Source organism: Ictalurus furcatus, chromosome 17, assembly GCF_023375685.1.
Source record: "Ictalurus furcatus strain D&B chromosome 17, Billie_1.0, whole genome shotgun sequence".
Classification (NCBI taxonomy): Eukaryota; Metazoa; Chordata; class Actinopteri; order Siluriformes; family Ictaluridae; genus Ictalurus; species Ictalurus furcatus.
The window spans coordinates 9,340,415-9,350,480 of NC_071271.1; positions in this window are offsets into that span (position 1 = coordinate 9,340,415).

A 10,066-nucleotide genomic window follows, 5' to 3' on the forward strand; every position below is an offset into this window, starting at 1 on the left:
ATTTCACTTTTTTTGTTGTACACCTGTGTGACTAGGAACAGGTATTTGTTCAACCATGACTTCCCGTTTCACAGGGTACACGTAAGCCAAAAATCCCATAGTCATTCATAAAAATGGGTAAGACCAAGGAATATAGCTGTGATGTGCAGCAAAAGGTTGTGGAGTTTCACAAACTGGGAAGTGGCTATAAGAAAATAGCACAAGCATTGAAAATACCCATTTCCACCATCAGGGCATTACACGGGTCAGTGTGGGTGCAGGTTTTCATTCGGATCAAGCAGGAGCCACACATCTATTGAGTGGTGGTTATCAACTTTTCACTGATGGAGACTTAAGTGCAAAAGTGTTTGTGGCAATTGCAGTCCTAAAGCTATCATAGCAACTGTAGTCCTAAGCCATAGTAGCAAAACTGTTCATATCAATTGCAGTCCAAAGGCATCTTCATGGTTTTTAAGTGGTACCATCCTCAGTAATCTCATGTATCTTTAGGCTGTACGTGTGATTGATTTCCAACTGATGAGAACTCCAACCAGATGTAGGGCATCAGGATGGATCAGGCAGGTCCAAAGGGCAGAAGGGGTCATGATCACTGGTATCTCAGGAGTAGCATGTGTAGCTCAACAGAGAGAGCGCGAATGAGTGAGAGAGAGAGAGAGATATTGTTAAGTATGCTAATTTGATCATGATGATGATGAATATTATCCATCCTTCCATCCATCCATCCATCCATCCATCTTCTATACCGCTTATCCCTCCTTCAGGGTCATGGGAAACCTGGAGCCTATCCCAGGGAGCATCGGGCACAAGGCGGGGTACACCCTGGACAGGGTGCCAATCCATCGCAGGGCACACTCACATACACATTCACACACCCATTCATACACTACGGACACTTTGGACATAGCAATCAACCTACCATGCATGTCTTTGGACTGGAGGAGGAAACCGAAGTATTATCATTATTATTATTATTTTTATTACTACTACTACTACTACAATTAGTATTTTCTTCTTCTTCTTCTTCTTCCTCTTCTTCTTCTTATTATTTCATCATCTTCTGTAAGTTCTTTTTCCTGGTTAGGGTTGTGGTGGTTCCAGCGACTATCCCAGAAACATTGATATGAGTCAGGAACACACATAGGGGGCAATTTAAAGCTAGATACAAACATGTTTTTGGAGGAAACTGGAACATCCATGTGGACACAAGGAGAAAACCAGCGGAAAGCCACATGTGCATGAAGAAGAATTACTGTACCAATACTACTTCTGCTACTACTATTACAACTACTACTACTACTACTACTACTACTGCTACTACTACTACTATTAATAATAATAATAATAATAATAATAATAATAATTATTATTATTATTATTATTATTATTATTATTATTATTATTGTTATTTTATTGTCTCCTATAAGTCTCCTTTTCAAAGGTTTCCGCATTCATCAAATAAAATTTTGCTTTAAATCTTCCTGTCTTCCCAAAGAAACAGCTGTAGGTGTGTTGGATGTGTCAACGCTGCAGTCCTGACCTGTTGCAGCAGTACCGTGACTGATTTAGCACTGTACTGATGACCAGGTGTTCATTACACTAATAATAGAGCAAAGACGTCAGTGCGTGCTTCAGTCCGCGCTGCTCCTTCAACATTCATTACCAATGCTGCTGACAAGCCTGTTGTGTTAATGTTCTTTTTGTTTAAAGCATACTCTAATCAGAGCTAGCCTGGATTTTAAATACACATGAATGAGATTATCGATATGAGTAAATGAGCTTGAGTGGGAAACTCAGGGGTTTGAATTGTTACGCTTGTCAGTGGCATGCATGTGTATGTATGAGTGCTTTTCCTAATATATGTTGATATTACATGTCTTATTGTTTGTACAACACAAGCATTGCTACTTTAATACTACTAAAATGTTACCTAGGCAACTGTGAGAGATGTTACTGTGGTTGTAATATTTTTACACTTGCAATGAGCCAAAGATTACAAAATGGCACACATGCACCAGGAGATCAAAGTGCTTAGACATAGCTCTCATACTGGAAAATATAAATATATATTTTTTTAATAATTAATAATCACATCTGCCAAATGGCACATGAAGGGAATTACAGAACATTCTTTAAGCCAATTCAGCCACTGACACTTGTGAAAGAAGCTGAAATAATGGAAATATTGCTGTGTCCCTTAATTTCAATCATCTGAGCAGTCATCCATCATGCTTAATGACTACCTGATAGTGAGAGGTAAAGAACAAAAAAACACCCTGTGCTGCTATACATCTGTCCTTCTAAAACTTTAACACAGCAGTTTAATGGGAAAAACAGTTTTCCACAGCAAGGTGGCAGGAACAGCAGGAGATTGTGGATCTCTGTTAGACTGCGTTCACATATCAGATATCACACACACACCCTCCAGCCCCAACCCCAGCCTTCGCAGTTTAAAAATATTGAGTCAAGGATACTGGAATTCAGGGGACGTTCACCAGTTAAGGCCTGTACTCTTCAGATGACAGCTAACTCATCTGGATTCATCCCTTGTCTCGTAACTCCAATGCTGTCACTAAGGCTGTGCTGCTTTCTTTATTTTTACTGAGGGTTTGACTGAGAGGTTTGAAGAGAATTGTTCTGACACTCAAAAATACTTGGACTCATGGGAGCACAGAAAACACAGCTGAAAATAAAATTCAATTTACTCTGTCTATAGCTCATCATCATCATCATCATCATCACACACACACACACACACACACACACACACAAACACACACAGAATGCACCTGGGATTGGTTACAAAATGCGTGAGGTGTAAATCGTGGTTTAAAAGCCGGTGTGAAGTTGTGGATATGGTCAACCAAAAAACGTCAAAGAGCTCAGAACTAAAGAGGAAAAGCTCAGGAGAAGTTCAATAACAAAGAACATCTGTTAGGAAATGAAACCCTGAATAAAGCCTCTTATGTAAGAACAAGAAACAGCGTGGTGGGTATTAAAAAATGAATATGCTTTGATTACTAATTGGTGTTAATGAATATACTAATTTGTACTAAGTGCTTAAATTAAACAGAATGGCATAAAAGTCCTGTTTAATGTCTTATGTGAGAAAAGCCACTATGTTCATGATGTACCTGTACAGTATAGCCTAAGACCAGGGTTGCCACTTCTGTTTTTCACCTAGGGGAACTTTAGCATAGCTAATCCATTCACTAGCATGTTTTTAAGGGGTGGGATGAAACTGGAGTACCTGGAGGAAACCCATGCAGAACATGTGAAAAACGAGTGGCATTACTGACTCTTTCAAATATCAACAGATATCAAATGAAAACCTGACTTCCTCTGCCAGAAAGCTTGAAATGGGCAGTGGTTGGATCTTCCAGCAGGACAATGAAAAACTATTGAAGTTTCAACATACACACAAAAACTGCTATCACATGTCTGTTATCCTGGATTACTGTTATCAGACTCCACAAAATGAAGGGTGAGTAAAAACGCAGCTGTTTTCACCGTATGGTTCCTCAGCTTAGATTTCAGACCAATTATAGGACGCACTGTTTTCAATTATTGCCGTTTAAAGTTGCCAGTTCCTATAATTCCTCCTTTGCTGAAAAAGTATTAGCAATAAGTCAATATTTCCATCTGATACGGCCATAAAAAATGCTATTAAAGATGAGTGAGCAAACAGTGTAATAAACACATCATTTCTGCCTTTGAATGATTCTATTTGCATTTTTTACTCTTTCTTCGTTTTACCACCTCCTATCCACACTTATATCACTTGTCAGGTCTAGTTTTTGACATTTGCACTTTTTTTAACAGTGTCGTACATTCTCATTTGCATCGATCCCAATTTTCCTCTATGTTTCAGCCATGTTTCTGATTCTACTTCTCCTGCAATGTTGCCTGGTTTATTATCCTCAGCCCTGCAGTGTAATTACTGGCTTTGACCATTTCCTGCATAGTGAGTTTAGAATTGCCTGCGTTAACTTCAGGATATTGAGTTAGATTTTTTGGAAAACGCAAAATAAAACACTTTATAATGATAATTACCTCCTGGTAATGGTAATTCACATGAATAAAGCAAGTCTCCTCCAGCAGCAGAATGACTCAGAGTCTAAAACAACTGAATCCATTGTATCCCTCACCCTCTCTTTCAGCTTCAGTGGACTCTTCAAAATCCCAAAGATATCCCGTGTTTAAACTTGCTATCCATGGCTTTCTGGAAACCCAGGTTTGTCTATGTTCTGAGCCATAAAGCCATCTTAGCATCCAACAATGTGGAGTGACAAGTCTTAAAGTCCCTGATTTTGTCACTACTTTAGCCTGTACACTGTTATTAACCCTACTGAAGTCTCTTTGTCTATCAGCTACTTTATTTGAGCTGATGTCCTTGCTTCCTTATCCAGCTCTAACAGATTAACAAGAGACCATCAGCACAATGATCTAAATGGATATAATGTTTTTCATAACTGTTTGCATGGGTCTTAAACTCATATTTATGTATTTCAAATCCCTGTCTGAGTTGTATGTTGATTTAGATAAACGCATCAGCAAAAATGAGCAAAATGCAAATGTGTAACTCTGCATAATACACTAAACAATCATCTTCTTTCGCTAGGTCTCTTGCTGCAGTTAGCCATCAACAGTTACTTTTTGAAGGCTTAGGAAAAGCTATTTATCACAATTAGACAATAATAACACTTTTCTATTGGTGATTTTGAAGAAAAAAAGATTATTCAGGTTTAATATTTAGAGCAATATTTTAATTAATAGTATAACAGAAAGAAAAACAACAAAATAAAGCCCTCACTCAAGCACACCCCTTACAGAAAGCTCACAAGAACTTCACATAGGACAAATGGGACATAGACACATTTTTATGCACGATTCACTTAATTTTTCACATGTAGGTTTTTTTTTTAAATCACAGATTATTCACATGATCTCACAGGCATTTACTTTTCGGAAAATTTCACTCCAAGTCATCCTTTTAAAAAATATATTTTTGTAAATAAAATGCTAGTTTTCGAATGAAAGAAATGAATATGTTGGCATGATTATATTTTTTGTCTACAACACCGATTTCAAACATTTAATCATACACCTTCAGATCAAAAGCTTTTTAAGATCATGAGAGACATTTCAGTCAAGTGTCTCCAAACTTTTGACCGGTAGTGTACACTCACTGCCAACTTTATTAGGAACACCTGTACACCCGCATATTTATGCAGTTATCTAATCAGCCAATCATGTGGCAGCAGCGCAATGCAAAATCATACAGATACAGGTCAAGAGCGTCAGTTAATGTTCACATCGAACATCAGAATGAAGAAAAAGTGTGAGTTAAGTGACTTTAACTGTGGCATGGTTGTTGTACATCATGTATGGTGAGGGTCTGTGGGCTGAAACACCTTGTTGATGAAAAAGATCAGAGTAGAATGACTATAGTGGTTTGAGCTGCAGGAAGTCTATAGTAACTCAAATAATCACGCTTTACAACCGCGGTGAACAGAAAGGCATCTCAGACCGCACAACACATCAAACCTTGATTTGGATGGGATACAACAGTAGAAGACCCCATCAGGTTCAACTCCTGTCAGCAAAGAACAAGAGTCTGAGGCTGTCATGTGCACAGACTCACCGAAACTGGACAGTTGAAGATTAGAAAAACATCAGATCTTTTTCCAATCATATTTTTCAATTATAAAAATAATAATTAATAATAGTACAAGTCTTCTCAGAGGTGCGTACTGCAATATTTTGATCCTCACAGACAAATATAGAACATCCTCCTGAGACAAAAAGCGTAATTTGACCAAATACTTTGAGCATAATCACTTTAGTTCCCTGGTAGGTGAAAACCACAGGGTTGCCAGACACGTGCTGTTAAAAATGACCTGATATGAAAAAATGCTTTAAAATCAATATTATGCTTAACTTCCATGCACTGTAACATTCATATTTGCACACTTTCCCATGATTAATTCACTTCAGACTTTCACAAATCCCTTGCACAGAGCATTGACCACATACATCAAGCCTCACGGAATGTCATGCATACACAGTTTTCAGCTCTTTTTTTTGACAGTGGATTGGCTACTGGTAATGTCTGATAATTGGAGATTTTCAGCCAGCACGCTGTGCAACGGATATGAAAGCATCCATTTCCCTTCTCTTATCGGCCACAAACACTACAGATTATTTACTTTGGCTGCTATTCACCGGAGGGGAATGATTGTGTGTATAATTATTATATGTGTGCCACCCAAACAAATGAAGGTAATAGTGCGGCTAGAACCACCAAGCCTTTATTTCAGGCAAATGGTGCAACGAATTCAATTATAGAATTTTTAAGTAAGTTTCATTCTTACATGAAAAAGGTCTCAAGGATCCTTAATATAATAATCTGCATTCATCATTTTTTGTGTAGACTATAAAATCAAACTATATGTGTGCTTCTATTTTTTCCACGGTCAAAAAAACTCATTAATTTTAAGCAAAAGGGGCAGCAGCATGTAGTTATGATTCTGCAATGCCTGATTTATGGTTAGGTTTTTGGATTCAGCTCATTATTAGTATTATATTTGAGTAAGCTATTTGAATTCTTTTAGGCTATATTAGTTTCCACAACCTGCATGTGTACCGCATGTGTATGTGTGTGTAATTAATTAATTACAGACATATTTTGTAAATTAAGCAATATCACACGAGGAAGAGTGCTGTTAAACTGAATATCAGCACAGCTGTGATTTGGCCATAGGCACGAGCCCACAGACCACCATAGCTAATCACATCCCTGCCAATATTCAGTATAACCGCACAATTGTGAGCGTGATATTGCTTTTATAGAACAGTTCTACAAACAAGAAATTAATATAGAGTATGGCCAAAAGTTCTGTTTATTTTTGCTCCGGAAGTGGAAATAGATCCCGAAGAAGCCACACTCACTTTACAGCACGTCAGCTTGCTAGTTAACTAGCTCACAGTGATTTGTGCATTTGCGTTAAAGGCGCCCTTGGTAAAATTGGTCTCCCTTCTTCCTTTTCATTTTCATCTGACATGCTTTCATATTTGAACTTTTCAGGAAAAATTCTTTTCCTGAAAAGTATCACTTGCCATGTGCACTGATGACGTCACTAACACTACTGTAGTAACGGTTTCAAACTAGGAAGTGCAATTTTATGTGGTATTGCACAGAGGAGCGGAGTGATACAAATGGTGAAATGTCCCAGTGCAGTTATACTAAATATAAACACTCTTGGAAAGCCTCTCATCCAATCAAATTAGTGGACCGAAACTAACTGTTGTGTTATATCTAATATCTATGAACAGTTTGACAGTGAAACTATTCAGGGTTGAGCCATGCAGTATATCACAAGGTCCTGGTTGTGTAATAAGAATGATGTGAGGCGCACACACACACACACACACACACACACACACACACACACACACACACACACAGATAAGCAGCTGTGTTTGTGATTTCTAATTTCTTTTAAGTCTTTCAAGTCTGTAATGTCCTTCTGGGTTCATGCTGTGTTTCCTCTGAAAGCAAAAAAACAAACAAACAAAAAAAAAACACTTAACCTACGGTTCAGTTATCTGTCCTTAAATGTGTAATTTGTACTTGGACAATGTGTGCTTCGTCTGTCTACTTTCAGTTTCTCCTCCAAATGGATTTTTAGGGGTAAAAAGGATGATTGAGTAAACAATCCACCACATTCATGTTCATTACACCTGCGACTGTACTTCACATGCAACTTCTCAATCACTACTAATGATGTGTTAGTGAATAAAACAATAAAACAGCCCAAATGGTGTTCAAATCTAGGGGGAGTTTCACTCTATGTAATCACCACACACAACAGTCACGAATAGGCTTCATGAATCTACAGTGTGGGCTGGAAAGAAATCAGTCTCAGCCTTGCTTCATCATATCGCTCTGTGTATTTTCCTTATGATCATCGGTGGTGTTGCACTTTGTTCCGTTAAAGTCCAAAGTAATCCACCTGTGTTAACAACAAAACCTTTTAAAAAAAACAAAACAAAATATTTTAACCTGTTTATGTAAGCATCTTATACTGCTCTCATTATAACACCGTTACGATGTATTCAAACCAAGTCCTTGAGTTCCTCAGGTTTCAGTTGCTCTGAAAATGTCTCTAGCGGATTGTCAGCAGAGAGATGAAAAGCTGTTAATGAATGGAACACTGTCCCTATCGTGCTGTTTTCATTATCACTTGGACATGTGATAAAGTGAGCTGACTGAGACTGTCTAAGGATTAAAAAAAAGTTTTGAAGAGAGTGCACTATGCACCTTGAAGATTAGTACCAACATTCCCCCTAAGCAGTAGCTAATCTTTGTTTAGCTTCTCCACCTGCATTTATTTCCACCCTTGAGCTGGCAATGTGTCAATGCAGGAAACGTCACCACAGTCATGCTGTCTTATCAGAAAACTGCAACATTGCATTCATGTGTTTTGTATTTACTGTTATGATCCCATTATTCCTCAGTAGGCTATGCTCTTCAGGGCTGAAGCATTATTTAGTGGTCTACTTTGATATACTGTAATTGACATAACTATGCAGCATTTATTCAAAAGAGACAATGGTTTCTGAGGAAATTAATTAAGTACTCTTTCTACAAAAAGATCTTATGAGAAAAAAAAAAAAAAAAACAGCCACCAAATAGATCACTTCTGTCTGAAAGGGACTACTGCCATCTAGTGGTTTGCAGTAATGTTCTGATACAGGAGGTACCAGAATCATTTAAAATATGTCCTAAAGGATGCCACAAGCCCTGCAGCCCTACAACTGGAGTTTCTTATCAATTCAATACTAAGAATATGATCCTGATACCAATGTGGACACTTTTAACAGTTTTTTTTTTTTTTTTTGCGTAAAAGAGTCAATTTATATCATTTATACAATGAGATATTGCAAACATATCTCATCCCACAGATCATCATTAAATCCATTACTGAAACATATGCACAACTGCGACTCTGGCTAGTGGACGTTAGTCAGAGAAGCAATTAAGCTGCCAAGAGCAACATTCAACACAAAGCTCCACCACCATGCTTCACTTTAGAGATGGTGTTCTTACATCGATTAGCTGTTTTGAGTTTCCACTAATTGTAGACAAATATTTTGTTTCCACTTTGTGCCGAGGTAAAAAAGTTACATTTTGCCTTCATCAGACTAGAGAGCCTTGTTCCATCTGTTCGTGGAGTTTCCAACATGCCTTTTGGCACACACACTTTAAACAGGATTTTATATGACTTGTCACTCTATTGTAAAGCCCAGAATTGTGAAGTGACTGTGCCCTGTGAATAGCTTTAATGCTGCAATACACTGCCTTTCTATATTTCTATCCTTGCCAGCATGAACCTTTTTCAGCAATTTGTGCTACAGTAGCTCTTCTATGTGATCAGACCAGCCATCGCTCCCCATGTGCATCAATGAGCCTTGGGGTTCCTTGAACCTGTCGCGATTCATGAGCGGTCCTTCCTTGGGCCTCTTTTGGTAGGTAATAACCACTGCATACTGGGAACACTCCACAAGACCTGCTGTTTTGGAGATGCTTTCACACATCACAATTTGACCCTGGTCAAAGTCCCTCAGATCCTTACTCTTGCCCATTTTTCCTGCTTCCAACACATCAACTCTGAGAACTGACTGTTCACTTGCTGCCGAATATACTGTATCCCACCCCTTGACAGGCACCATTGTAATAAGATAATCAATGTTATTCACTTCACCTGTCAGTTGTTTTAATGTTATAGCTAATTGGTGTGTGTGTGTGTGTGTGTGTGTGTGTGTGTGTATTCCTTCCATGTTATGCACTTGCAATAAACTAGCAATTAAACCTATAAAAAATATATCGAACTTTAATTCCACTCAAGTGGAATTCTAATTTTGCTAACTAAGTTGATGGTTTTCATCTACTTTCATTCATGATATATAATCCCAAATAAATACATTTCGTTTCCAGACTTTAATAATATAAACTATGGAAATGTTCAAGGGGTGTAAAGTCTACAATATGTAGCTTGCAGTAGCA